The sequence below is a fragment of the Neofelis nebulosa genome, chromosome 7 (genome assembly GCF_028018385.1).
Source record: "Neofelis nebulosa isolate mNeoNeb1 chromosome 7, mNeoNeb1.pri, whole genome shotgun sequence".
Lineage (NCBI taxonomy): Eukaryota > Metazoa > Chordata > Mammalia > Carnivora > Felidae > Neofelis > Neofelis nebulosa.
This window is the reverse complement of record NC_080788.1, coordinates 114,930,289-114,957,826: the sequence shown is the minus strand read 5'-3', so window position 1 is coordinate 114,957,826 and position 27,538 is coordinate 114,930,289. Positions and strand designations below refer to the sequence as shown.

The 27,538-nt window shown below is 35.9% G+C and overlaps 1 protein-coding gene and 1 long non-coding RNA gene across 6 annotated transcripts in view; both read right to left on the bottom strand.

Moving 5' to 3' along the window:
- The window catches only part of RAD51B (RAD51 paralog B), a 644,260-nt gene that overhangs the window by 433,055 nt on the left and 183,667 nt on the right, over nt 1–27,538 (bottom strand). The gene's annotated exons all lie outside the window — the stretch shown is intronic.
- Nucleotides 656–13,776, bottom strand: LOC131517395 (uncharacterized). Its single transcript, XR_009264574.1, has 2 exons — nt 6,224–13,776; nt 656–784 (listed from the first exon to the last, which is right to left on the bottom strand). It is a non-coding gene; the product is annotated as an uncharacterized LOC131517395 (long non-coding RNA).

Below are 27,538 nucleotides of genomic sequence, written 5' to 3'. Positions count from 1 at the left end.
CTACCCTATGATCCAATGATACCTTGCACCACTAGGTATTTACTCAAAGAATACAAAAGTACAAATCCAAAGGGATACGTGCACCCTGATGTTTATAGCAGCATTAGCAACAACAGCCAAATTATGGAAGCAGCCAAATGTCCATCTGTTGATGAATGGATAAAGAAGATGTAGTGTATATATATAATGGAATATTACTCAGCCATAAAAGCAATGAAATCTTGCCATTTACAATGACATGGATGGAGCTAGAGAGTATTATGCTAAGATAAACACCACAGGATTTCACTCATATGTGGAATTCAAGAAACAAAGCAAACTTGGAGTGGCGGTGCGGGGTAAAAAGAGAGGAAAACCAAGAAACAGACCCTTAACCATAGAGAACAAACTGATGATTACCAGAGGGGAGGCGGGTAGGGGAATGGGTTAAACAGGTGATGGGGATTAAGGAGGGCACTTGTTATCATGAGCACAGGTGTTGTATATAAGTGTTGAATTACTAACATTATACTGTAGTTAGTATTACTAATGTTACACTGTATGTTGACTAACTGGAATTTAAATAAAAACTTAAAAAAAGATTTATTCATTTCTTTATGAAGAGTCCTTTCTCTACTCAGAATAAAAATGAACACAATAACAAAACACCCCCATATGCATACAATGTTTTATTATTCCTGCTCATGGCTTTGAGAAACAAAAAGATTACTTCTCTCTCATTCTCACCTCTGTCTTCTCCACTCTATGTAACCATCTGTTGTACTAGTTGATATGCTTCCTATTCCTAAGATAAAAAATAAATAAGTAGAATTCTTTATATTTCTCTCAGAGAACAAAGACAACAACAAAAATCTAAATCAGGATGCTTTATTTACATGAATGGAAACATATTTTTTGACAATCCAGAAATAAGAAATATTCTCCATTTCTATCTTAAATAGCCATCGAACCAATGTCAATATAAAACAATTCTAATGGCTTTTTTCCCTATTAACTGTCTTTCATAGATACGACACTTTAAGTTTTTTTTTTTAGCATTTATTCATTTTTGAGAGACAGAGAGCAAGTGGGGGAGGGGCAGAGAGAGAGGGAGACGCAGAATCTGAAGCAGGTTCAAGGCTCTGAGCACAGAGCTCGATGCAGGGCTCAAACTCGCTGATGATGAGATCATGACCTGAGTCGAAGTCAGACACTTAACCAACTGAGCCACCCAGGCGCCCCTTATATACTACACTTCTAAGTAATGGTGTTTTCTACACAAAATCAGAGTAAGCTAAGAGACCAGGAGTTATAATTCATTGAGTGAAAACTTTAGGGGAAATGAATACTCCAGTGATTGAATATGAAAACTTCCCCATTGTTTGCTATGACAATATTCTTTTTTGTGTGCTTCATATGACTCAATAAAGATCTAGCATAACCTACCATAGGTCAACAAACATGCTCAATGATTTTGTTTTATAATTACTATATCTGATTACTATCTTATAAGTTTTTGATCATCAAATGTACAGCTATGGCCTGAAGAGAGTTATATGATGTAGGCTGAAATTATATATGGAGACCTTGAAAGCAAAGAGTAAATTTGATTTGATTATCTATACTCATCTTACCCTAAGAGCTTAGATTTTCTTAACCCTATTTTAACAATGATGTGGTTTTCATTAACCCTAACCAAATATGGCTATCTCTTCTAACTGAAACATAGTATATATCATAGTAATCAAAGTCACAGGTTAGTAATTGTAACTCTTTAGTTTGCCAATAGGAGCTATGACCCAGCACTTGTACAACATAAGGATCCCAACAAATAAATTTTACTTTAGCTGAGTATCCTAAGGAAAGAGACTAGAATTAGGTTAGCAGTGGGTACATGTACCCAGATGTCTATATACAAACACCTCAGATGTGTCAGAATATATAGCTCTCCATTCATAGTACCAATATCCAGGCCCTGACAAAAGCAGGAAATGAATTTGAAAATGAAAAATAAGTAGTAAGCAACATTAATCATCATTAATGAAAATAAAAGATTGGCAACAACCTAAATGTTCATTAGTAAGGATCTAGTTAAAAAAAAAACAATGGTGATCCACCATATGACCCAGACAATATACACCATAAGACCACAATAACAAGGAAGTTTTTTATGTACCAACATAGCATGATTTTCAAGTTACATTGTTAAATGAAAATAAGATATACAATACTAATTAAGTGTTAGTAACTTAGCATTTGTGTGAAAAGGAAAATATTGTTTATATATGTTTATATTATATATACACACATACATGTGCATATATCATCTATATGCATAATATGTTGATGGAAAGAAACAAAAGAAGCTAGTAGCAGGAACTGGGTTTCAAGGAGGCTAATGTGGTGGTTTGGGGAAAAGAGTGAGGGAAAGACTTCTTTCTACATACTGCTCTGTGCCTCTGGAATTTTGAACCAGGTGAATGTATTTCCTCTTGAAAAATAAATGAAATTGAAAATAAAAAAAAAATTCTCATTTGTCAAAATATTCCCATAATGGTTCTTTAGGGGGAAAAATTACTTATCACTCTAAATCAGTAACTTCTGTTAATGTGTAGGTCAAGCTGTGTGTGCCTCAATGTCCCATTAGCATGGCCCTGGTAAGAGCTCCTAACAAAACAGTAATTAACTTAAAAAACAAAATAAAACAAAAAAAATCATAGTGTTTTGCCATAAAGGCAAATTTCTCCTCATTAACTTTCTCTTCAAATTAGTATGGTACTTGCAATAAAAAAGAGGCAGCATTAACGTTTAACGAATGATTCCTACTAAGACGTATTTTCCTTAATTCTGAATTAAGGGGGAAAATTAGATGCTGTGTCTAATTTATTTGTCTACCATGAGGAAATACATATAAATACAGAACTAAGTTTTGAGACAGGTGGTTCCAACTTTAAATGCCAGAAAATAAGATTCTGCTCTGGCTCCTCTCTTTTTCTAAATAACACCTGTATCATTTAATGATGTGGCTGTGTGACCTGAACACACGTCCTGAGGCCACATCTAAAAAGAAACTTGAGGATGCTCTTCCAAGCTAGGACCACAGCTCTGCCCACACATTCTAGGAGCAGGCTCAAGACGCATTTGAATCTTTGGCCACCTTCTGACGGAACAGAAAAAATAAAATAAAAAGCCTCAAAACCAGTTATGCCAACTCAAACCTATGATCTCTGGAACACCCTCTTTAGAACTCAAACAGTACTAAACAATGACATCCTTTAACATCTCATTATAGGACAAAAATTTCTAAGTTCTCCAAGAGCCATGTTAAAGTAATAGAGACTTCAACTGTTAATTCCTGACTTGAAAAGCTACCAGGACAAGGTAAATTTTTAAGGTCATGTTAATACTAAAGACCTTTGGGCTTCCACTAAGTATTTATTCTCACTGAAGTTCATAAAGCAGATCAGGTCCAGGTTTTTTGCACAGCCTTAAAAGTGGTTAAGCATTACTATGGCTCTGACCTTCAGCAAAAGTCTATCAATGAATAGTTTGTGTCTAAGTTTCAATGTCTTTTTTTCTTAAGTTGACATTTAAATATTAAGAGCTTATCTGTAATTAATGATGACACCAGATATTGACTACTGAACTATATTTCTTTTCTCAATCAGTATCAGACAGACGAGGCAGATAGATGTCAGGTATTAGGGCAAAACATCTAATCTTCAGCTGAGAAATTAGAATTTTCAGTTAATGCACTTAAAGAGACCACCAAATTCAACATTTAGTGATGGCATTATTTCACAAATGATCATTTAGATTAAAAGAAAAGAAGGTATCTGAGCAGACCAGAGAGAGCATTAAAAAAAAAAAAAAAAGGCTAGAACACTCACCTTGAAACTACCTGCACTTCAGATTGGGGACACCCCTCTTGGTATACCCTTCAATGGTCTGGGGCCTAGGTTTTGATAGATGCTCAAAAACAAATGCAGCTATTCAAACATTTGTCCATATCTGATAAGTATCTTGAGTACTCAAGTGCATTATGGAATGTGATTAACATGCTTTGATTTTGAAAAATCCCAGGAAAGGAAAAGAATGTAAATAAAAGAGGGGCACCTGGGTCGCTCAGTGGGTTAAGTGGCCAACTTGAGCTCAGGTCATGATCTCAAGGTTCGTGAGTTCAAACCCTGTCGGGCTCTGTGCTGACAACTCAGAGCCTGGAGCCTGCTTCAGATTCTGTGTCTCCGTCTCTCTCTGCCCCTCCCCTGTTCATGCTCTGTCTCTCTCTCACAAAAATAAATATTAAAAAAAGAATTTAAAAAAAAGGAATGTAAATAAAAGAATGGAATACACACACACACACACACACACACACACAATTGGACATTATGGAATCAGAACTATGGAAAGAAAATATACAAATAAGATTGAGTTAATACATCTGGGGAAGGAAACACTAACCTACTCACAAATTCTCTATGAAGTATATGGGAAGCAACAATTTCTATTCTCATTTTGCAAATAGGAAAATCAAGGCATGAAGCAGGAAAATAACAGTGGGGGGTGGGGAAGATTACAGGTTTACAAAAGTATGATTAAGAACACTAAGGCTAATCTCCTGATGTCAGAGTCAAACATTCTAATCTTTTATCACAGAAGGACCTCATTTGTTCTTCCTACCTGTTCTTCAGGAAATTTGTGAACTACCTAATAACCACCATGATATATAATTATCATTTTCACGCATACAGAATATAATTTTAGACAGGTGTGAAGGAAGGGGGCGAAAAGGGAAAAAGACATGGTCTTTGATTTGTAAGAGGTGTGTGTGTGTGTGTGTGTGTGTGTGTGTGTGTGCACGTGTGTGAGAGAGGGGAGAGGGTATGAGGGAGGGAACATACTAGAAATCTTTTTGGAAACAGATAGGAATGGATAAAATTTGTTTTAAAACAGTTGGCATAGATGCAGCCAATGTCTTATAGAGTGAGGAAAAAAATACAATACACACTTTTAAAAATGTTTGTCTTTTGCCTTTTATGTTTCTTAATGCACTTTGACTAATATTCACGACACGGGGCACAGCAGCAATGAAATAAAAATCAACTAAAATTTTAGATTTCTTTGAGATAGGCAGGTTCATTCCAATTCTAAAATATTAGCTTCCACTGCTAGTAATATCATATGCTATAACTAACAATGTAGAGAAACTAATAGTATGATATCCTCTGCTTGCTCAAACATACCAGTTTAGGCAGAAGAAAATGCTCTTAAGTAGAGCTTAAGATCTCTGTGGGATTGATGTACATTTTTTAAAGGCCATAAATATTACGAAAAATCAATGGAACCATAAGTTTCTAAGCAGACTGTGACTACAATTTAAGCATAATTTGTGAAGACAACTTGAAACTTCAAAAGTTGGGTAATAATTTGCCTGCAGAAGTTTTGATTGAACATACACCTTAAATACTGAACTCATACTGGCAAAGTGGAAAGTTAATATGTGAACAATGGAAAATAACTGAACACTAGACTCTAAAAAAGAAAATTATTATTTTGGAAAAAATAAGCTCTGAGAAATATCCATAGCAAAGTCGGTTAGGTTCTAAGACCATAGAAACGCCAAAAACAAGAAGGTATATAGCATGTTAACTCCTTTCTAGCATTAAAACTTAGATAGCCATTTAAAACAAACCCAGGGGGCACCTGGGTGGCTCAATCAGTTAAGTGGCACACTCTTGATTTTGGCTCAGGTCACACGGTTTGTGACACTGAGCCTCATGTCACACTCTACGCTGACAGCACGGAGCCTGTTTGGGATCCTGTCTCTCCCTCACTCTCTACCCCTCCCTCGTGTGTTCTCTCTCTCTCTCTCAAAAAAATAAATAAGCTTTAAAAATTCAGGATTTTCAACAGACCAAGTTATAGTTAAATATACCAATGACCGATTCAAATGGAAATCAAGTATCTCTGTATCATAGCTAAAGTTGGTCTCTTAGAAAACATCCAAACAATATGCTAAGTCAGCTACTAATTATCTTTATAAGGTTTTAATATGACATTCCACTTAGACAAACACAGACAGAAAATAATAAAATATTCTTAGCTATTCAGTTAATGTGTGTGTGTGTATATATATATGTGTGTGTGTGTGTACATATTATATTTCAAATAATGAAAGATTAGAATATACATAATACTTAATATAAGATCTGCACATCATGTGTATGTTATATATGTGACATACCTAGCATATTGGGTAGCTCACAGACACTTAAAACATTTGTTATCTTCAGGGATCCTGGGTGGCTGAGTCGGTTTAGCATCTGACTTCAGCTTAGGTTATAATCTCACAGTCTGTGGGTTTGAGCCCCACATCCGGGTCTGCGCTGACAGCTCAGAGCCTGGAGACTGCTTCAGATTCTGTGTCTCCTCTCTCTCTCTGCCCCTTCCCTGCTCGAGCTCTGTCTCTCTCTCTCTCAAAAATAAACATTAAAAAAAATTTAATGTTATATTCCACCTTATGTACATATAAAAATAAGCACACATTTTAATGTGATATATTCCCAGCAATGTAAGACATACAACTCATTATCTTTGGGGAGGAAGGATTGGGCATTTTGCTTATTTGGGGGACTTGAGCTTATGACAGTCTTTTAGCATTGACCTATACAAATATTACATGCGGGGACATTTAGAAAAAGCAAATGTCTTTAATATACAACTGAGAAATGTTCTCAAGTTTATATGGAGCCTCTACATAATTAGTAGGTTAGTCCTCCCAAAGTGAAATTCACACAAGATAACCAATTAAACAATGAACAGTCTAATGGACAAAGTGATTGTAAGTACCCAGAGGTCAGGGAACATATATTATATTTTACATTCTGCCTATCATCTATCATGGCACCTTGCATATAATAATTACATAATAAATATCGGTTGTCCAAAACAGACTCAAACAGCCGAAATCCTGGCTGACATTTTTGAAAATGTAATAAATATTTTGGGGGGTGTCTAGCTAGTCTGTGACTTACTCTATCTCCCCTCTTAGAGCTACTGACCACTATCCAGAGGAGAAAGCCTAGGCCTGCCACCATTTTAATCTTACTTCTATTATATGACCCTTTCTTCTTGTCTATAGCTGATTGGATCAAGGGTAGACTCATGACTCAAAACAAGGCAATCAGAGCATCTCATATGAAAATTTCAAATTAAAGGCACATAAGCTGGTATTTGGAAACTAACCATGTCAGTGAGGCAGAGTATTAAAACAAAGGTGCAGTTGAGTTCCTCACAGCTATCTTAGTTCTTTTTCCTGAGCCTAGCTGTACAACTATTCCTTGAATTCTGAGAGGTCCCTTATATTCTTAAAGGAAAATTTCACTTTTGGGTAGGAACTAATAGAAATGAACTAAGGTTTGTTTAAGCAAGAGTCTGAGGCAAGCCACTTCTCTTCATAGGCATTATGACACATGAAAAATATTAGATGTAGTCTTCAAATAAGCAAGGCCCCCTTAGTTTCAGACTTTCTCTCAATCAGGAATTCCTTTGACAATCCCTAAGAAGTAGCTGGTGCTAACTACTTTTGAACAGAAGAAACCAGCTCTTATTGCCAGATCTCTTTTTAGAAGACCTAAAAATCCACCTTCCTACAACTTTGATCCATTGGTCCTAGTACTGTCTTCTACAGAAGTTGACATAAATTTATTCTGCTTTCCACATGCCTATCTTTCAGCTTTTTGAAGAGAGATGCCCTATTAACCCCTTATATTCACTCTCCTCCAGGTTAAACTTCCCCAGGTCTTTCAATTCTTACCTGTACTTGATAAGACACCTGATAACATACTTATCAAGATAAGATACTTGATTTCTGTCCCTGGCTACTGAGATGTGACTAGTAAAGGAACTGTGCATTCACCTCCCCCACCTGTAAAGAAAAGTCATGGGGAAAGTGCCTCTATGCCCAGAGAATATCTCTTGTATGGAGAAGCAATATTATCCCAGCTAAAAACAAGAAAATGATATACAGCAGCTCAATCTCAAACAGGCAGTAGCAAAGTTTGATATTCTCTTCAACATTCCCTTCCACATCCCCAGGTCTACCCAGTGTGTCATGCATGCTGCCATGCTTTCCCCACAGAGTTTTTTTTTTTTTAATTTATTTTTTATTCCTTTTTTTTTCAATATATGAAGTTTATTGTCAAATTGGTTTCCATACAACACCCAGTGCTCATCCCAAAAGGTGCCCTCCTCAATACCCATCACCCACCCTCCCCTCCCTCCCACCCCCCATCAACCCTCAGTTGTTCTCAGTTTTTAAGAGCCTCTTATGCTTTGGCTCTCCACAGAGTTATTTTTATTGGCCTGTGGAAAGTGCCCCTAAATGCACTGAGGCATCTGTATGCTCTGTTCCAGTTTCTAAGGCATAAACAGCTCTATGACCAAGGAATAACAAGTTGCACTCCTGCTCAGAAGCATTTTAAAAAAATGGTCTTAAAAAGGCACACCAGCATCTGGCACCAACCCACCTCATGGCACACAAACAAACAGTATTCAGGAGAAGCAATTCCAGAATGGCAGTGCAAGGATCTTTAAAAAGATCTTAGAAAAAAATCTTGTTGCTCATTCATAAAAGCAATAAGAATACTGGCAAATGTGAAGAATCAAGTCTTCCAGAACTTTGGAAATTAACCAAAGGCTTGCAACAATTGAGAACTTACTATATGATCCAGCTCTTCCACACCTAGGTTAAACCCAAGAGAACTGAAAACATGCCTATATAAAAACTTGCACACACATTCATAGCACCATTATTCACAACAGCTAAAAGGTGGAAACAACCCAAATGCCTATCAGCTGATGAATGAATAAATAAAATGTGGTATATCCATACAGGATAATGTTTGGCAATGAAAAGAAATAAAGTACTGATACATACTAAAACGTGGATGAACGTCATGCTAAGTGAAAGAGGCTAGTCAGAAAAGGTCAACATGTTATAGGATTCCATTTATATGAAATGTCCAGAATAAGCAAATCCATACAGACAGAAAATAGATTCATGGTTGCCAGAATCTGGAGAGGAAGAAAAATGGGGACTGACTACTAATAGGTAACAGGGTTTCTTTTGGGGGTGATGAAAATGTTCTAAAATGTTCCAAAATTAGATTATTGGTGGCAGTTATACACCTCTGTAAATACATTAAAACCACTAGACTATAAAGTCTTATAAAAAGTTGTTATTTTAAAAAGTTTTCATTGATCTAGAAGCTGCTCCCATATTTTCTCATCTCATGTTTGTTTGACTATGTCTTTCCTCTGCCTGGAATGCATTCCCTTGTACTTCTAAAGACTGAAATCAGACTCACTCTCTAAGGGCCCATCTGAATGTCACCCTTTCCACAATCTTTTCTCATCCTCCCTGAGTGACTTTTTACCTCCAGACTTCCAGAATACTTTATCATGCTTTACATCATCTTAAATGCATTAGCTTAACAATTCTTTATGAACATCTTTTATCTTCCCTACTAGATACAAAGATCCCTGGTGTCAAGGATCATGCCTTCTTTGTGCAGATATAACGTGAGTGTGTAGTAGTTTGCTCCTAACCTAGAAGGTATTCTCACAATGTCCGGTGAATGAGTATGCTTTGCCATATGAGTAAACAAAATATACCTTTACACAAAAAATACTTTTTCCATTTTTTCCTGTCTTATTTCTTTTTAGGAATATGCAATACACTGCTTGAAGAATTAATCATCCGAAAATTCTACTGTCATGTTTCACAGCAAATGTGATCTCTACTATGTTTGTTTTTCAATGTTTTTCCCTTCATTAAAATACGATATAGGGGCGCCTGGGTGGCTCAGTTGGTTAAGTGTCCAAATCTTGGTTTCAGCTCAGGTCATGATCTCACCGTTTGTGAGTTTGAGCCCCATGTTAAGCTCTGCACTGACAGTGCGGAGCCTACTTGGGATTCTCTCTCTCCCACTCATGCTCTTATGCTCTCCTTCCTCGCTCTCTCTCTCTTTCTGAAAATAAACTTAAAAAAAATCACTCACAATTTCTTTCTTAAAAAGAAAAATCACTCACAATTTGTATATGTCTTTTGAATCTTCTCTTTTCTCCCAAATACATGAAGTCATGTTTTATGCAGGTTATCTTCCTGTCTTAATTACCATTATAACATAAGCATTTTAAAACTTTATAAAAATTTTTGCAAACATTTTAATGACTTCATAATACTATACTGTATAAGTACACAATTCTATATTTAATCGCCGAGGAATATTTGGATTGTTTTCTATTTTTGATTTTATTTTTATTTTTATTGATTTTGAATAATACTGCAGGAAGTATCTTTACATATAAATATTTATATACATGTACAATTATTTAAGGTAGATTTTTTAAAATTTATTTTGACAGAGAGTGAATGCAAGCAGGAGAGGGGCAGAGGGAGAGGGAGAGAGAGAATCCCAAGCAAGGTCCTCACTGTCAGTGCAAAGCCCAACACAGGGCTTCAAGTCACCAACTGTGAGATCATGACCTGAGCTGAAATCAAGAGTCTGACGCTTAACCAACTGAGCCACCCAGGCACCCCTGTTTTGTTTCTTTAAAAAATGTTTATTTAGAGAGAGAGAGAGAGAGCGCACGTAAGAGCAAGCACAAGTGGGGAAGCTGCAGAGAGAGGGAGAGAGAGAATCTGAGGGCTGACTCCAAGATCAACCGACTGAGCCGCCCAAGCACCCCTAAAATAGATTTTCTTATAACAGAATCCTGAGGTCCAAAAAAATGCTGTGGGTAATTTCAATATTCCTGATATTAAGATACCAAGTTACATTCCAGGAAAGTTGTAACATTTTATACTCCCAGAGATTTATGAACATGATCATATCATACACAGCATGAGGCATTATCTTTAAACAAAACTAAAGAACTAAAAATTTTTAGTGTGCCATTTAAATCTATGATTTTATTATTTTTGTATTTAAATATATTGTGTATATTAACTTATTAACACATAAATCTATTAATCTTTTATTTTTTTCCATTGTCCTTAGGCTTAGGAAGTTCTTCTCTATTGAGGATCACATCAATACTTACTGATATTTTCTCCTAGACTTTTTTAAGCACTGTGTTACTTGGGAAATACCCAATTGAAATATAGTATCTATTTCTTTTTAAGTTTTTATTTAAATTCCAATTAGTTAACATATAGTGTAATATTAGTTTCAGGTGTACAATTCAGTGATTCAACACTTCCATATGACACCCAGTGCTCATCACAAGTGCCTTGCATAATCACCATCACCTGTTTAACACATCCCCCCCACCCACCTCCCTTCTGGTAACCATCAGTCTATTCTCTATACTTAAGAGTCTGTTTCTTGGTTTGCTCCTATTTTTCCCTTTGCTTGTTTTGTTTCTTAAATTCCACATATAAGTGAAATCATATGGTATTTGTCTTTCTCTGACTGACTTATTTCACTTAGCATAATACTCTCTAGCTCCATCCACATTGCAAATGGCAAGATCTCCTTCTTTTTGATGGCTGAGTAATATTTCATTATATGCATATATGTGTGTGTGTGTGTGTGTGTGTGTGTGTGTGTGTGTGTGTACACACACCACAACTTCTTTATCCATTCATCAGATGATGCACACTTAGGCTGTTTCCATAATTTGGCTATTGTAGATAACGTTGCTATAAACATCAGGGTGCATGTATCCCTTTGAATTAGTTATTTTTGTATTCTTTGGGTAAATACATACCTAGTTAGTGCAATTGCTGGATCAGAGGTGATTCCATTTTTAACTTTTTGAGAAACCTCCACACTGTTTTCCAGAGTAGCTGCACCAGTTTGCATTCCCACCAACAGTGCAAAAGGGTTCCCCTTTCTCCACATCCTCACCAACACTTGTTTCTTGTGTTGTTGATTTTAGCCATTCTAACAGGTGTGAGGTGATACCTCCTTGTGGTTTCGATTTGTATTTCCCTGATAATCAGTGATGTTGAGCCTCTTTTCACGTGTCTATTGGACATCGGTATATTCTCTTTGGAAAAATGTTCAAATCATCTGCCCATTTTTAATTGGATTATTCATTTCCTGGGTGTTGAGTTTTATAAGGGAAAAATACAATGTCTATTTCAAAAAATGTATGTGCTCAGAAATAACAAAATTAGAGCCAGAGTTGGAAAGAAATTTGAAGAAATTTCATATGCTTCTGCTGCTACCATATCAAACTAAAGCAAAATCAAGTGTCACTTTACTTGCAATACTATAGAAAAAGAGAAATTTCATTGAAGAGGGAAAATGCAAACTCTGAAGATTAAATGGAGAAAGGAAAGGAGAAAAGAAAGAGGAATAAAGGAAAAGCTTTTATAATGTTAAAATGTTCAAGATAATTAAAATGACCTTCATTTTCAAGAAACTTGAAATACAGACTTTCAATTTTATAAAACAGACAATAAAGGAAACTAATTTTTAAAAAGTATTTGAGGTCTAGAATGTAAGGAATATAATATCCTGGTTGTTGAGAGGATATCATATCAGATAGTGTTATCTACTGGCAAAGGATAATACAGTAACCCAATTCAAGTAGACATTAAAAATATCCAGAAAGTATCTGTGTGATATTTTACCTTATTCTTTTATAACAATGTAAGATAAAGATCTTCTGTTTGTAAATATTCAGTATGATTTCTACATCTAGCATTGCTTATTGATCCTTTGCTACCATTACCACATGATTGGTCTCCATCTCACATGGTAGGATTTACCATGAAGTCATCTAGTCTTGGACTCATTTTTGTTGGGAGATTTTTGGTTACAGAATCAACCTCCTTACTAGGAATCAGTATGTTCAGATTTTCTATTTTCTCATGATTCAATCTTGGTAGGTTGTATGTTTCTAGGAATTAATCCATTTCTTCTAGTTTCCAATATATTGATGTTTTAATCTTTTTTCAGAACAACTATTGGGGGTAATTTTTGCCTCTGATGACATAGAATTTCTCTTAATATACATAGTAAAAAATATAAACTAATATTTCTTATCTGCAGATCATCAGAGTTCTTGGATACTCATATTATATATAACTACATTAGTAAATTGTAACCATTCATCCCCCAAGGAACTTATTAAGGGGGTGGGGAGATCACTTCCAAAATCATCTTATGAGACTAGCTTTACCTTGTTACAAAATAAGAGAAGGACACTACAAGAGTAACATTGCAGGACAATATCCTTAATGAACTAGATGTAAAAATCCTCAACGAAATACTAGCAAACCAAATTAAGCAATACATTAAAAGGATCATATCCCATGATCAAGTGAGATTTACTCTAGGAATGCCAGGATGATTCAATATCTGCGTATCCATCAATGTGATAAACCACATTAACAAAATGAAGGATAAAAATCATATGATCCCATCTCATTCCTATGATGCAGAAAAAGCATTTGACAAAATTCAACATCCATTCATGATAAAAACTCTCAACAAAGTAGTTATAGAGGGAATGTACCTGTACATAATAAAGGCCATATAAGACAAGTCCAAAGCTAATAGCATACTCAGTAGTGAAAAACTGAATTAGCTGTATTGGGTTTTTCTTTTTGTTTTTAATATTCAAGATGTAAAGGACGTTAGACATCACCTAGACTAATGCTTTCATTTTTATAGAGAAGGAAACTAAGACCTCAAGTCATTACGTATCTACATAAGCATTTTTCACTTGTTAAAAATGTTAATTTATTACCAAACTATGGAGTTTGGGGAGATGATTACAATATACGATTACCACCAAGACCCAACTGGCTCTCCAAACTAATTATAACTGAAAGAGAAAAAAGTTTACTCAGCACAATTAAACATTGGTTCAAAATGTCATCGTATGATATACTGACATACATAATTAACTGAGTATCCTGCAGTTGAAAAAAGAATGAAGAAAATCTTATGAACTTATACAGAATGGTTTAGGAATATAGTATTAAGAAAAAAAGTACAGAAGAGTATATATAGTATGCTACATTTGTGTAAGAAAGAGGAAAAAATTTTAAAATATGTGTATCTGTTCAAATGAGAAATATATATATCTGCAAAAAGAAAAACAGCAAGAATGAATAGGAAATGAGAAAGATTATTAGATGGTTATAGGAAGCGGGTGAAAAAGGGAGATGGGTATGACATAGAAGGAATAGGAGGTGATTCTGTTCTGAGAATATTTTTTGGTACAGCACTGACTTTTGGAAACACTGCATGTTTTACACACACACACACACACACACACTCTCTCTCTCTCTCTCTCTCTCTCTCTCTCTCTCTCAATAAGAATGAGAGAAAACTCTAAAGTGAAATATAAACAGAAACAAATGAACTGGACTCATATTTCAAATGAGTAACACACACACACCCCAAGTAACTTACAAACATAGTATTTGCAGTATCATAAATGCAACCATATTTATTAGGCTAAGAACAAAACAACACTCTAAACAAATATTGAATACTAGCTAGTAGGGTTTCCTTTTACAGATGAATGGGCTAGCAATTCTCAAACTACTTTCTTTGCAACCTAGAATTAAGTAAAAAAGTAAGTATATTGGAGCTGGTTTCTCACTGTCAAAGACGGGAGCTAAAAATATGGGAAGGAAGCAAAATAGAATGAACCCTATGTGCTGAACTGGGATTGGAGTTATCGGTATGAACTCATAGTTTCTCATAGGAATAGATAAAGACAAAATATCACTTCTGTGGAATTACTGCTCAAAATGCACAACTTGAATCTAATCATAAGGAATCATTAGACAACCCAAAATGTACCTCCTTTTATAAAACATGCCCATACTCATCAAATGGGTCAATGCTGTAAAAGACAAAGAATGACTAATCAACTGTTCCAGAGTAAAGGAGATTGAGAGGCATGGCAACTGAACGCAACATATAATCAGGGATTTAAATTTGCTATAATGTCTATTATTGAAACAACTGGAAGAATCATCAATGTTAACTCCTTGATTTTAATAATTGCATCATGGGTAATAAGAGATTGTCCTTGTTTTTAGGAAACATACATGGAAGCATGTAAGGGTAAAAGGACATCATGTCTTCAGTTCCAAAATGGTTCAGGAAAAAAGTGTGTGCATCTGTGTACACGTGTGTGTAAACCAACTGTGGTGAAAACTAACATCTGGAGAATTTAAGTGAAGGATATTATACTAGAATTCTTTGTACTATTTTTCCAACTTTACTGTAGTATGTCAAAATAAAAGGTTTAAAAGCTGGTCCTGCTCACTGCCACATCCTCAATGCCTAGACCCTGGCAGAGTGCTGGCAATCAATTAATATTTACTCAATAGATAAAACCTCACTATTAAGTTATAAAACTCTAAATTCAAGTTAGAAAGAAGGAACAGAGCTTGGAACCTCATTGGGAATCAAATTTCCACCTCCTTTCCCCATGAGTGCAGATACACCAGATAGCCAGAAGAGTGGACCACTAAGAAGGAGAAATATAGTTTCCACTCTACAAAAACCACTTTTCTCCCCTTTGGTATGTGTATTTGTGAACAGTCTATCAGCCTAAATGCTGATATTACCCACTGCACATATACATCAGCCTGATCGCAGAGTAAAGTGAGATCAACACTTAACAAGAGAATTTTTTTTAAATTTATTCTCAAGTTAGTTAACATACAGTGTAGTCTTGACTTCAGGAGTAGAATCCAGTGATATAACATCCAGTGCTCAACCCAGCAAGTGCTCTCCTTAATGCCCATCACCCATTTTCCCTATTCCCATGAGTCCTCAGTTTGTTCTCTGTATTTGAGTCTCTTGTGGTTTGCCCCTCCCTCTGTTTTTATCTTATTTTTCCTTCCCTTCCCCTATGATCATCTGTTAAGTTTCTCAAATTCCATATATGAGTGAAATCATGTGGTATCTGTCTTTCTCTGACTTATTTTGCTTAGAATAATACCCTCCAGTTCCATTCATGTTGTTATGAATGGCAAAATTTCATTCGTTTTCATCACCAAGTAGTATTGCACTGTATATATATACACCACATCTTCTTAATCCATTCATCAGTTGATGGGCATTACCAAGAGAATTATATTAGGGTATTTGTCAGATATAGTTAACTCTTGAAGGAGACTAAGCATTTAAAATAATCTGAGAGATCCAAGGACCCTAATTTCAGTTATTCAAGATAATACATTCAGGTATTCTTACGAAAATTAGGAATAAAAGGTGCTTTATCAAGAATCCACAGGGGCGCCTGGGTGGCTCAGTCGGTTAAGCGTCCGACTTCGGCTCAGGTCACAATCTCGCGGTCCATGAGTTCGAGCCCCGTGTCAGGCTCTGGGCTGATGGCTCAGAGCCTGGAGCCTGCTTCCGATTCTGTGTCTCCCTCTCTCTCTGCCCCTCCCCCGTTCATGCTCTGTCTCTCTCTGTCTCAAAAATAAATAAACGTTAAAAAAAAAAATTAAAAAAAAAAAAAAAAAAAAGAATCCACAAGGTTCCTTCTTCTTGACCAGAAGCATCTGACTTCAACATACAAGGACTACTGATGGAACAGCTGCAGATTAAATAATCCTTAGCTGGAGGGGAGCAATCACTTCTAGAAAAACCATTTTATCTTCTCATTCTCTATAATTCATTCATTCATTCATTCATTCATTCATTCATTCAATTATTTACCTAGGCAATTTATATTTATTGAGCACTTACCATATGCTAGGTCCTGGTGACCCAAAAACATAGAAGTCAGCGATACGTATAAGAGATACCTCAAAAAGACAGGTTCTGCTTGATTCATACATTCTTTTGTCCCAAAGAATAAAGCTAGGGCAGGTGGATAGCTTATTCAAATCGAAGACTGGCCTGGGCATTCCTAATAAATTGTTCCATACTTCTAAGGTTCCAAAATAAATTTCAAGAGTCCAACACAATCTTTCAGAACCGTGCAGGGGGAAACAGACTTTTTTTTTTTTCCCAAAAAAACTATACTATGAAAGTAAAAGCAGTCCTCCAGCTTCCCAGTTCTGAAAGGACTGTTCTAATGGAGAATGAATCAGTATTTAAATGGCAGACATTTAAATGGCAGTATTTAAATGGCCCACAGCTTAAACATCAAAATAAATAAACATTCTTTCCAACTGAAAGGGCAATAGATCTACTCCCTTTTTCTATGGATGAAGATCAATCCTAGGTAGGTTAAATATAAATATGGCTACCTGTAAAACTAATGAGTGATAAGACAGAATGGAAAGGGCAGAAAAAAGCACAGCTTGGTGTCCATATGACAGGGACACATGGAAGACAATGAAAGGAAGACACCAAAATGATAAGGAGAAAAGGGATCTAGAAATGACTATAGATGATGAAGCAGGAGTTAGGAGTAAAGAAAGAAAAGGCTGAATGGAAGGAGTGTTTATAGTTAGTGGCAATAAGGCCAACTGCAGGGGTCTGTCCTCTTACTCAATGGCAAGTTAGTTCACTGCACCTAAGGGTAAAAAAAAAAAAAAAAAAAAACCTTTTTATATTGGTAAAAAAAAAAAACAAAAAACAAAAAACTATTTAAATTCCACCTCAGATACACTGCACAGTGTTTGGCACATAGTATATTTTGGATACATTAAATGTCAATTATCACTGTTATTGCTAATTAATTAGTCACAGCAGCTGAAGAAGTAGGCCTTGATGATGTTACCCAAGCTGGACTTAAAAAGAAAATTAAGTGATTTCTGGTATAGAATTCTCTAGATTTCACAGTGCTGCTTTGAAATTATTTCTCCAACACAGCAGTCAATGTCCTAGTTGCCCTAGGGGCTGAAGCCAACTGAAATGCAGAGAAACCAGATCTTTCTGTCACGTTCAACAAAGTAGTTTGTTCACTGTAATTTGCCTACCTGTTTGTGCACCATTTACAATTTACAATTCAAAATGCCTTAAACCTCAAGAGAGTTTTATTACTTTCAAAAGCTAGTGAGTTGACCCTGTCGTGCTTCTCCTAAAAACTGAGTCATCGAAACAAAAATATATGTGCCAAATAGAAAGGTTGAATAAATGTGAAAAAAATATTCAGTCTTTTTAGTAAACAAAGATTCCCCTGGGAATGAGATTAGCAAAGTCTATTGTTAAGAGCACAATCATGTACATTCTTGTGACAAAGGCCTTAAAAATGTGAAAATTCACCTAGTGATTTCACTGCTAGGTTTTTATGTTATAGAAATAGCCAAGGTTGTACACAAGAATTTATCCATAAGGATGTTTCCTATGGCATATTTATAGTAGCAAAAAAATATTGGAAACAAGGAACAACCTTACATTTCAAAAAATAGGCTAGTTAATACAATATAGCTATTAAAATCATGTTCTGGAACAGCAGAGAAAACACATTCAACATTTTTTTTAATTTAAAATTTAAAAAGTAGCTCATCTTTTTAATAAACTTATTGGTTATTTCCAAACACTAGTTTTTCTCTCTTCTTTTTTTTTAATGTTTATTTATTTTTGAAAGGGAGAGAGAGAAAGAGAGACAGAGTGGGGGCAGAGAGAGAGGGAGACACAGAATCTGAAGCAGGCTCCAGGCTCTGAGCTGTCAGCACAGAGCCTGATATGGGGTGCAACCCATGAATTGTGAGATCATGACCTGAGCTGAAGTTGGAGGCTTAACCGACTGAGTCATCCAGGCGTCCCTAACACTAGTTTTTTTTATATAAACTTGAACATTATTTTATCCAGTTTTTAAGAAAATCAGGATTCTAGGGGCGCCTGGGTGGCTCAGTCGGTTAAGCGGCCGACTTCGGCTCAGGTCACGATCTCGCGGTCCGTGAGTTCAAGCCCCGCGTCGGGCTCTGTGCTGACTGCACAGAGTCTGGAGCCTGTTTCACATTCTGTGTCTCCCTCTCTCTCTGACCCTCCCCCGTTCATGCTCTGTCTCTCTCTGTCTCAAAAATAAATAAACGTTAAAAAAAAAAAAAAGAAAATCAGGATTCTAGAAATCTGGTAACTTTTGCTTTTAATTTATCCTTAAGGATTTTAAAGACTGTTGACGCTGCTGTAAATGGAACAATCATTCTTTTTTTTTAAGCTAGTTATTTAACAGTACAGAGAAAAGCTATTGAAATAAATATATATAGAGTATCTGATCAGATTTTGTTCCCTTATTAATTTAAATCACTTGTTAATTTTTCTTCTCAATTAAATGTAAAGCAATTAATGTAAAGCAATTAATTTAAATCACTTGTTAATATTTCTTCTCGACTTGAATGTAAAGCAACTAATTCTCATGGAAGTATTTTCTTAATGTTTAGTAAACAGAAAAAGATTCAAATAACTGTATGTAATATGATCCCTTTTTGGCAACACATACAAATGTCATTATATATGATGTATTTGCATATTATTAAATGAACCTTCCTTCTCTTTTGTAGAAGATAAACTTTCTTCTACAAAAAAAATCACTCATTTTTAAAAAGATATTCATGAAAAGCAGCATGACACTTGTGTCCATGTGTGTACGAATAGAGATGCCTAACAAGACAGTAACCAAAATGTTCACTTCATATGGGGACAAAATTTCAAGTACTTTTTATTTCTTTATTTTTTATGTAGGGTTCACAAATGCATTACATGAAAATATATTATATGATATTATATAAGAAAAAAATAAGTTCTTTTCAATATGTATACCAAAATATAGTACATACTTGAGCATGCTGATACATGGATAAAGCTTTCAAAAGGAAAAGAAGAGGAATTTGATGCAAGAGAGTGGAAGATCATTCATAAGGTCCAGTGCTTTTGGACAGGAAACTATCAAGGACAGGAAATGGGGACAAAGCTGGAGAAGGGAAAAAAGATTAAGCTTTTGAAGGGTACCTGCTATATGATGATAATGAAGAAAAAGGAAGAAGACAAAATTCACTCAATCTTCATCATGGTTTCATTGATGAATAAGTTATATTATAATCTAGTTGGGGAAAAATAATTTCTATAATGACATTAATTCCATCTACATGATATGGTGTATAAGAGAAGTAGAGAGAAAGGAAAGCCCTAGAGAACTCAATATGGAAACACATAATAGAAGAAATAGAACTTGAGGATATGAATACATTAAAAATAGAAGAAAGGATTTTCTAGGCCTGTGAAAAAATATGATCAATGGTATACAGGTTGAAATGCACACCAGTGGACTGCAAAGGAAGCCTCATGTGGGAATAGGAAATAAAAGTATGCAGGTGGGGATGGCCTGATGAGAGAAAGCCTCAAAGGATAAACTGAGAAATTTAGGGTTGATGCTCAAGGCATTCTTGAGCAGAGGAATGACAGGAGAGGAATGTTTTAGAAAGATAAATCCAGAGATGGTATGTAAGAGGGTGAGCCGTCAGGGAAGAATCAAGGTAGGAGGCTGTTGGGAGTAATGAAGACCTGAATTCCTATCTTGACTATGGTGATAGATACACAGGGCAAACCCAAGAGAGACTCTGAAAGTCTATTTAGAAATTTCTGCTATAAAAACTCAAAGTCTTAAGAATAATTCCAAGGAGAACTTGAGCTCTGTGAGACACAGATCATCAGCACCTGGGAAGTCTGGAGTTGTTTATAATCTAGAAGGTAAAGGAAAGGTCAAGGAATGACTCTAAGAAGGGAAAATGAAGAAGCCTTGTTAGCAGAGGAGCAAGGGCACTGAGTTGGATAGGTTTTCTGGGACAAGCATGAGTGCCATTTGTGTCCTGGCACCTTACAGGAAGTGCTGGCTTGCCTTACGCTGCAAGTAGCATCTCTAACAGCTAACAAAAAGTCCAGATTACTGATTCCTTGATTCAGTTCTATCATATAAGCTCTACCTAGGCAGATCCTATTCTCCTATTAAATGCATAAAGAATGTTTTGATTACTATGTAGTTATTTAAATACTGTAAAATTCAGTTACTCCCTTGTACATTTTATCTGGGTATTAGAAGAGTGAACACCCAACAAATATGTCCATATCATTTTCAAAGAAGTCTTTCTTCTGATAAGACTTCTTCACAGTTTAGAACTTGTTGACATACTAAATACCACAGATAAGGTTTCGGTTAAAAATATTTCATTCTTTAAAGAGGACAGGTTCTTTTTCCTTCCCTCTCAAATAAAACCTCAGGGTGAGTGAGTGAGTGAGAGAACAAGCAAGAGAAAGAGTGAATGAGAGAAAGATCAAGAGAAAGAGAAAGCAAAAGAGAAAACAAAAGAAAAAGAAAGAAGAGAGAGAAAAGAGAATGAGAAAGATTGAAAAAGAAAGAGAATGAGAAAAATTGAAAGAGAAAGGGAGACAGAAGGAACAAAAGAAAAGCACAGTGTGAAAAATGTCTAGCTTTCCTTCCTGTCGTATGCATTTCCTCTACACAGTGGAGCCCACTTAAAGAAACAGACTCATTTATATACATTCCCTGAATCATAAGCTCAAGGCACAATAATATCTACCCTCATGGTATCAATAAGAGGAGATAATATTTGTAAAATGCTTAACATAGTGCCTGGCACACTAATTACTCAGATTGAGAACACAAAATCATGATCAACAAAAACAATAGCAAGTCAAGACACTGTTTTATACAGCATGATTTTAATTACATGAAATTACATGGAAAAACATCAGAAATACCTTAAAAAGTTAAGAGTTCTCAGCAAAACAAATGATGAACAAAATGCAAAGGGATCTACCAAATGGAAGAAAATATTTGCAAACCACATAGCTGATAAGGGGTTAATATCCAAAATATATAAAGAACTCATACACTCAATAGCAAAAAAACCCAAATAATCCAATTAAAAATGGGCAAAAGACCTGCACAGACATTTTTCCAAAGAAGATACTCAAATGCCAACAGGTACATGAAAAGGTGCTCAAGATCACTGACCATCAGGGAAGTGCAAATTAAAACAACAATGAAATATCACCTTACACCTATTACAATGGATATCCTCAAAAAGACAAGAGATAACAAGTGCTAGCGAGGATGTGGGAAAAAGGGAACCCGTGTGCACTATGGGAGGGATTGTAAATTGATACAGCTACTATGGAAAACAGTATGGAGTTTCCTTAAAAACAAACATCAAAATAGAACTATCATATAATCCAGCAATTCCACCTCTGGGTATATATCTGAGGGACATAAAATCACTATCTCAAACAGATAGCTGCACTCCCATTTTCAGTGCAGCATTGTTCACAAGAGCTAAGACCTAAGCATCCGTCAATGGATGGATGAATGTGATATCTGTCTGTCTGTCTATCTATCCATCCATCCATCCATCCATAGGAATATTACTCAGCTATAAAAAAAAAAGAAGGAAATCCATCCATCCGTCCATCCATCCATCTATATGAATATTACTCAGCTATAAAAAAAAGAAGGAAATCCTGACATTTGCTACAGCACAGATGGACCCTGAGGTCCATCCACTTATGCTAAGTGAAATAAAAACAAACATTATGTGAACTCACTTATATGTGGAATCTATAAAAAGCTGAACTCACAGAAATAGAGAGCTGGCTGGTGGTTGCCAAGGGCTTAGGGAGTGAGGAAGTGAACATAGTTAAAGGTACCAGCTTGTAGTTTTAAGATGAGTAAGTTCTGGGGATCTAATGTACAGCATGGTGACTATAGGTTATACTGTATTATATATTTGAAAGCTGCTAAGAGAATAGATCTTATAAGTTCTCACCACACATACACACACACACATACACACAAAACACTTATAATAATATTATATATTATATATTATTAAATATATTATAAAATAAATGTTATATATTTATTATAATATTATGTGTTATATATTATATAATAAATATAATAACTTATAATAATAAGGGTTATAATAAACATGTGAGCATATGATGTGATGTGACTTTTTAATATGGTAGAAACATTGGAAATGTTACAATGTTTTAAATCCTGAAGAATTCCCTTATCCTATTTTAACTTTTTTTTTTTTTTTCAACGTTTTTTTTTTTTTTTTTTTTTTTGGGGGACAGAGAGAGAGAGAGCATGAACGGGGGAGGGGCAGAGAGAGGGAGACACAGAATCGGAAACAGGCCCCAGGCTCCGAGCCATCAGCCCAGAGCCTGACGCAGGGCTCGAACTCACGGACCGCGAGATCGTGACCTGGCTGAAGTCGGACGCTTAACCGACTGCGCCACCCAGGCGCCCCTATTTTAACTTTTTAAAAATGACACATATTGGGGCACCAGGGGTGGCTCAGTCAGTTGAGCATCCAACTTCAGCTCAGGTCATGATCTTGCAGTGGTGAGTTCAAGCCCCATACCAGGCTCTCTGCTGTCAGTGCAAAGCCCGCTTCAGATCCTCTGTCCCCTTCTCTCTGCCCCTCGCCCTGCTTGCACTCTCTCAAAAATAAAAATAAACATTAAAAAAATAAAAACAAATAAAAACGACAGATTATAAACACTATACTAGAATGGAAGATCTTTCATCCAATGAGCTTAAACTGGACCATAACATAATTCTATCTGATTTGTAGAGAAATATCAATTATTAATAACTGAAAAGCACAAAGTTTGTAGATGGCTCTAAAGTTTTTTAGAAGCAATGTTTCCAAAGGCTACAAGATCAGCAAGCTATTCCACAGAGCCTTTTTCTCTACAATGAGATACCATGTTCTACTATTTCCATAGGAGAAAGCCAGGGTTTCTGGTGATGCTGCTGTTAAATCTAAGGGGGAAAGGGGTGGTGGTGGAAACTGAGAAGCGTTGAGGAAAGCCTCTGTGTCCAGAATCGAAAAAAGAATTAAAATATTTATATTTCTAAAAACTAATAATTCCAAGCCCTTAAATCTATTAGACTTTTCTTTTAAAGCAAAGAAGGGCTTTGAGGGCTCATCCATGAGGGCTTGCCTATCTTGCTATTATGGGCTGAATGTACCCCCTGAAAAGTCATATAGCCCTAACCCCCAATGTGATTGTATAGGGAAGTGGGACCTTTGGGAGGTAATTATTCATGGATTAGGTCACAAAGGTGGGATCCTCATGATGGGATTAGTGCCCTTATAACAAGAGGAACACAGAGATCTTGCTTTCTTCATGCAATGTGAATACAGACCATGAACAGCATATCTATAAGACAGGAAAAGAGCCCTCACCAAAAACTGAATCTGCAGGTACCTTGGTCTTAGATGTCCCAGCCTCCAGAAACATGAGAAATAAATATCTGTTGTTTGATCCAGCCAGTCTACAGTATTTTGTTATGGCACACTGAGCTAAGACCCTCTCTTTTCTCCTATCCCATATTACACCCTGGCTTGTCCCCCTGTCACTAATACCTACTAGAGGACAGTAATAAACAAAGATCTAATTGTTTTTCACAATTGTTTCACAAACGTACTCATGAAAATACTTTGCTCCTTCATGTTAATTTCAAATGCTGAACATTTTATGCTTCTCAAAAAAAAAAAAAACAATAAAAACTAAACTCAACTATCCTCATTGGTTTTTGTTTACTGTAAGACAAATGGATTTTGGGCACAAAATGTTGTTCACCATTCCTGGATTACATATTAAAGTACAGAATTAAATATCGTCCCTCATATACAAAAATTAGCTGAATTAGAATCAGTGACAATTTTTCACTCAGGCTCTACTGTGTAAAAGCACTATGGGAGATAAAAAGTATGAAACAAGAGCTTCCCTCAAAATGTTTACCTATATTTGCTATTATCCAAACCTAAGGTATACCCTCAACAATCCAATAAATCACTTCAATTTTCTTAAAAGTAATACTATCAGATTCATGAGATCCATCCTTTCCTATTAACTTCACCCAAATCATGCCTGCTGGAACAGACTACAGTGGCAAAAAGTAAAATGTCACAATGTTCCTAGTGGTCATTGATAAGCACTCACTAATTAGTTTATTACCAGTAAGAAAGGGAAGGGGGGAGGGACAAAGCAAAGAAGGGCAGAGAAACAGAAAAGGAAAAAAAAAAAGGTTATGCTAACGAAGTTGTCTGTTTTAAGATAAGCAGGACCAAGGTTTAAGAAGATAAACATGACTTTTTTTCTTACTCTGAAAGAAACACTTAGAATTACTTTAAGAAATACATGGAAATTGGCCTAAATAAAACACTTTAGACCTACACTAGTGTGGATCTCTACAGGTCACCTAATACTCTCACCAGCTTAACCAGTGCCAGGACTCAGAACAGCTCTTCATGCTTCTTTAGCATTTTAAACGGTTTAAATAACATGAGGATTAAGGGAATAAAGAAAACCACCAACACTAGCCCAATGATATGCTTATAACCTCCTGGGCCCACCATTTGAAGTGAAGAAGAGTCTTCTACATTACTCTGTCCTCACACTGGTTTGCAGAATTCAGGATTAGAATTTCCCAGCAGTTCCTACCAGTTGGTTTCAAAATAATTTGAACGTGAAGACATCCATGTCAGTTTGTTTAAAATGTGTTTTCCTTCTGCTGAATGCTTATTTCACTGTTGTTTTCTCAAGGAGACAGTGAGAAGTCATTCAAGTGCTCATTCACTGCTTTCTCCAGGCCAATTACAAAAGATAAGAAGCTGACAGTAGACAAGAAGAAACCTGCTTTTATCTTCATGCTTTGTTGCAACCCGATGAGCAATAAGAAGTTCAGGGCAATATTTAGCCATATCCTTTCCCTGTTCTGTAAAAAATTTATAGCTTAGTCCTCATTTGTAAAGTCTCAGCATGCTTCCTTCTTTTACAACCTTTTCTACAGACTGTAATGGAAAAGCTACCTCATGGCACCTTATATAACATAAGTCGTCTCTGGGGTTTTGCCATGGCTGGTAATTTGTCTTTGGAACCAAAAATCTGCCCTATGCCTCCTTGGGCTGTTTTTTGTATTTTTTTTTTTTTAATTCCAACTTATTTCTCCAGAAGAGGGTTGTTCTCTCTACTTACTTGTTGAAAACCTTTTTTCTAACATTAATTTTCAAATTAACTGTTGGCCCAAGTTTGCAGATCAGCTCTGCAACTTTTCTAAAGATTTGCATATCAAGCCAGAGAAGTAGGGTCTGGTTTGCTTTTGTGGAAAAAGTGATACAGACAGAATTGGAAACTACCACTTAAAAATTCCAAGTTCCAAATCTCACTGAAAATATTTGGGGCTTGAATTCCATTTTTATCCCCATCTAAGAGAAAGCTGGTACCAGAAAACTGTTTGTAAAGTTCCTAATATTCCTCAGTCATCAAATATCTTTTCCAAAACAGCATTCTGATCGGTATAATTCAAATGAATCACCAATAACACAATTAAATTCCACCCAAAATATTCCTGTACTAAAATTCAAAGGAAAGTGCTTGGCAAAGTGCATCTTAGACCTGCCAAACCCCAAAAATTTGAAAACAAATAATAACTCCAGGATGCTTTGCCAAGCCCCCAAAAGCCAATGGCTGCCACTCTTTGAGAATGCATGTTTCTGAACATCCTCTACTTAGACTTCATAGTCTAAGCTCTTAAGTGTCAAAGGTCAAGAACCACCAACCAAAGAACTAATAAGACTGAAGCTCTAGGTAAATAAACTTAAAACTGCAAAGCTCTAGCAGGTAAATTCTCACACAGTTCATCTGTTGATTTTTTTTTTTTTTTTCATTCAAGGAGCATTTTAGCCTTGGGATTACCTTTCACTCAACAAGGATCACCTACATTCTAACTCTTGTGGTTATTACAGCAAATCATGGGGTGTTGAGAACTTGGCTTCCTCCATCTTAATAAAACAGTTGAAGTCCTAGAGGCAGTTAATCCCTGGAAGGCTTTGTGATCCCATCCCCTGACATGTTTGATAAATATGGAAATTGTAAAATGTTCTGACTTGTTAAAATTTTTTCAGCCTGCTTAACGTGCTCTTTGGCCTTAACATGCACAAAATGCTGACTTGGCATGCCCAGGGGCTCCCATCACCTTCTCTGTTGTGTATACACTGACAACCCCTAAAGCATAAATAAGTCACACATCACAAAGAAATGTTTATTCTATACTCTAAGAGGGACTCTCCTTTTCTCAAGGAAACAAAAGTATGGCAAAGGGGAGGGAAGAAGGGTGTGTACAAAAAAATGTGGCAGAAAGGAGCAGGGGAGGGAGGACCTCAATTCTAAATTATTTGAAAGCTGGAGACCATTAAAAAAATCTGGGTTGGGACAGGTGTGTCTACAGTTGGCTGAAAGACTCTAAACAAATCTTTCAGAGTCTGAAATTACTATGGTAAGAAACAACTATTCCTTTTTGTTTTTCACTTTACAAAATGTAATGAATAATATCGGTTTCTTCCAGGACCTTTTGTAATTCTAATGAGTCAACTCCCCTTTAGCACTATTCAAAGTCAAGAAAATGAAATACTATTATGGCCTGTGTATCTGGCCATCAGTGAGCAAGAAGGCAAGCTCTACTGTTATAAGTAGGCCCAACTTCTACTCATCTCAAATAACTAGTCATCTTGGAGATCGAATAAACAACTACATAAATACCAGAAAGAGGGTCTGTGACTATACAACCTGGGTGTGGT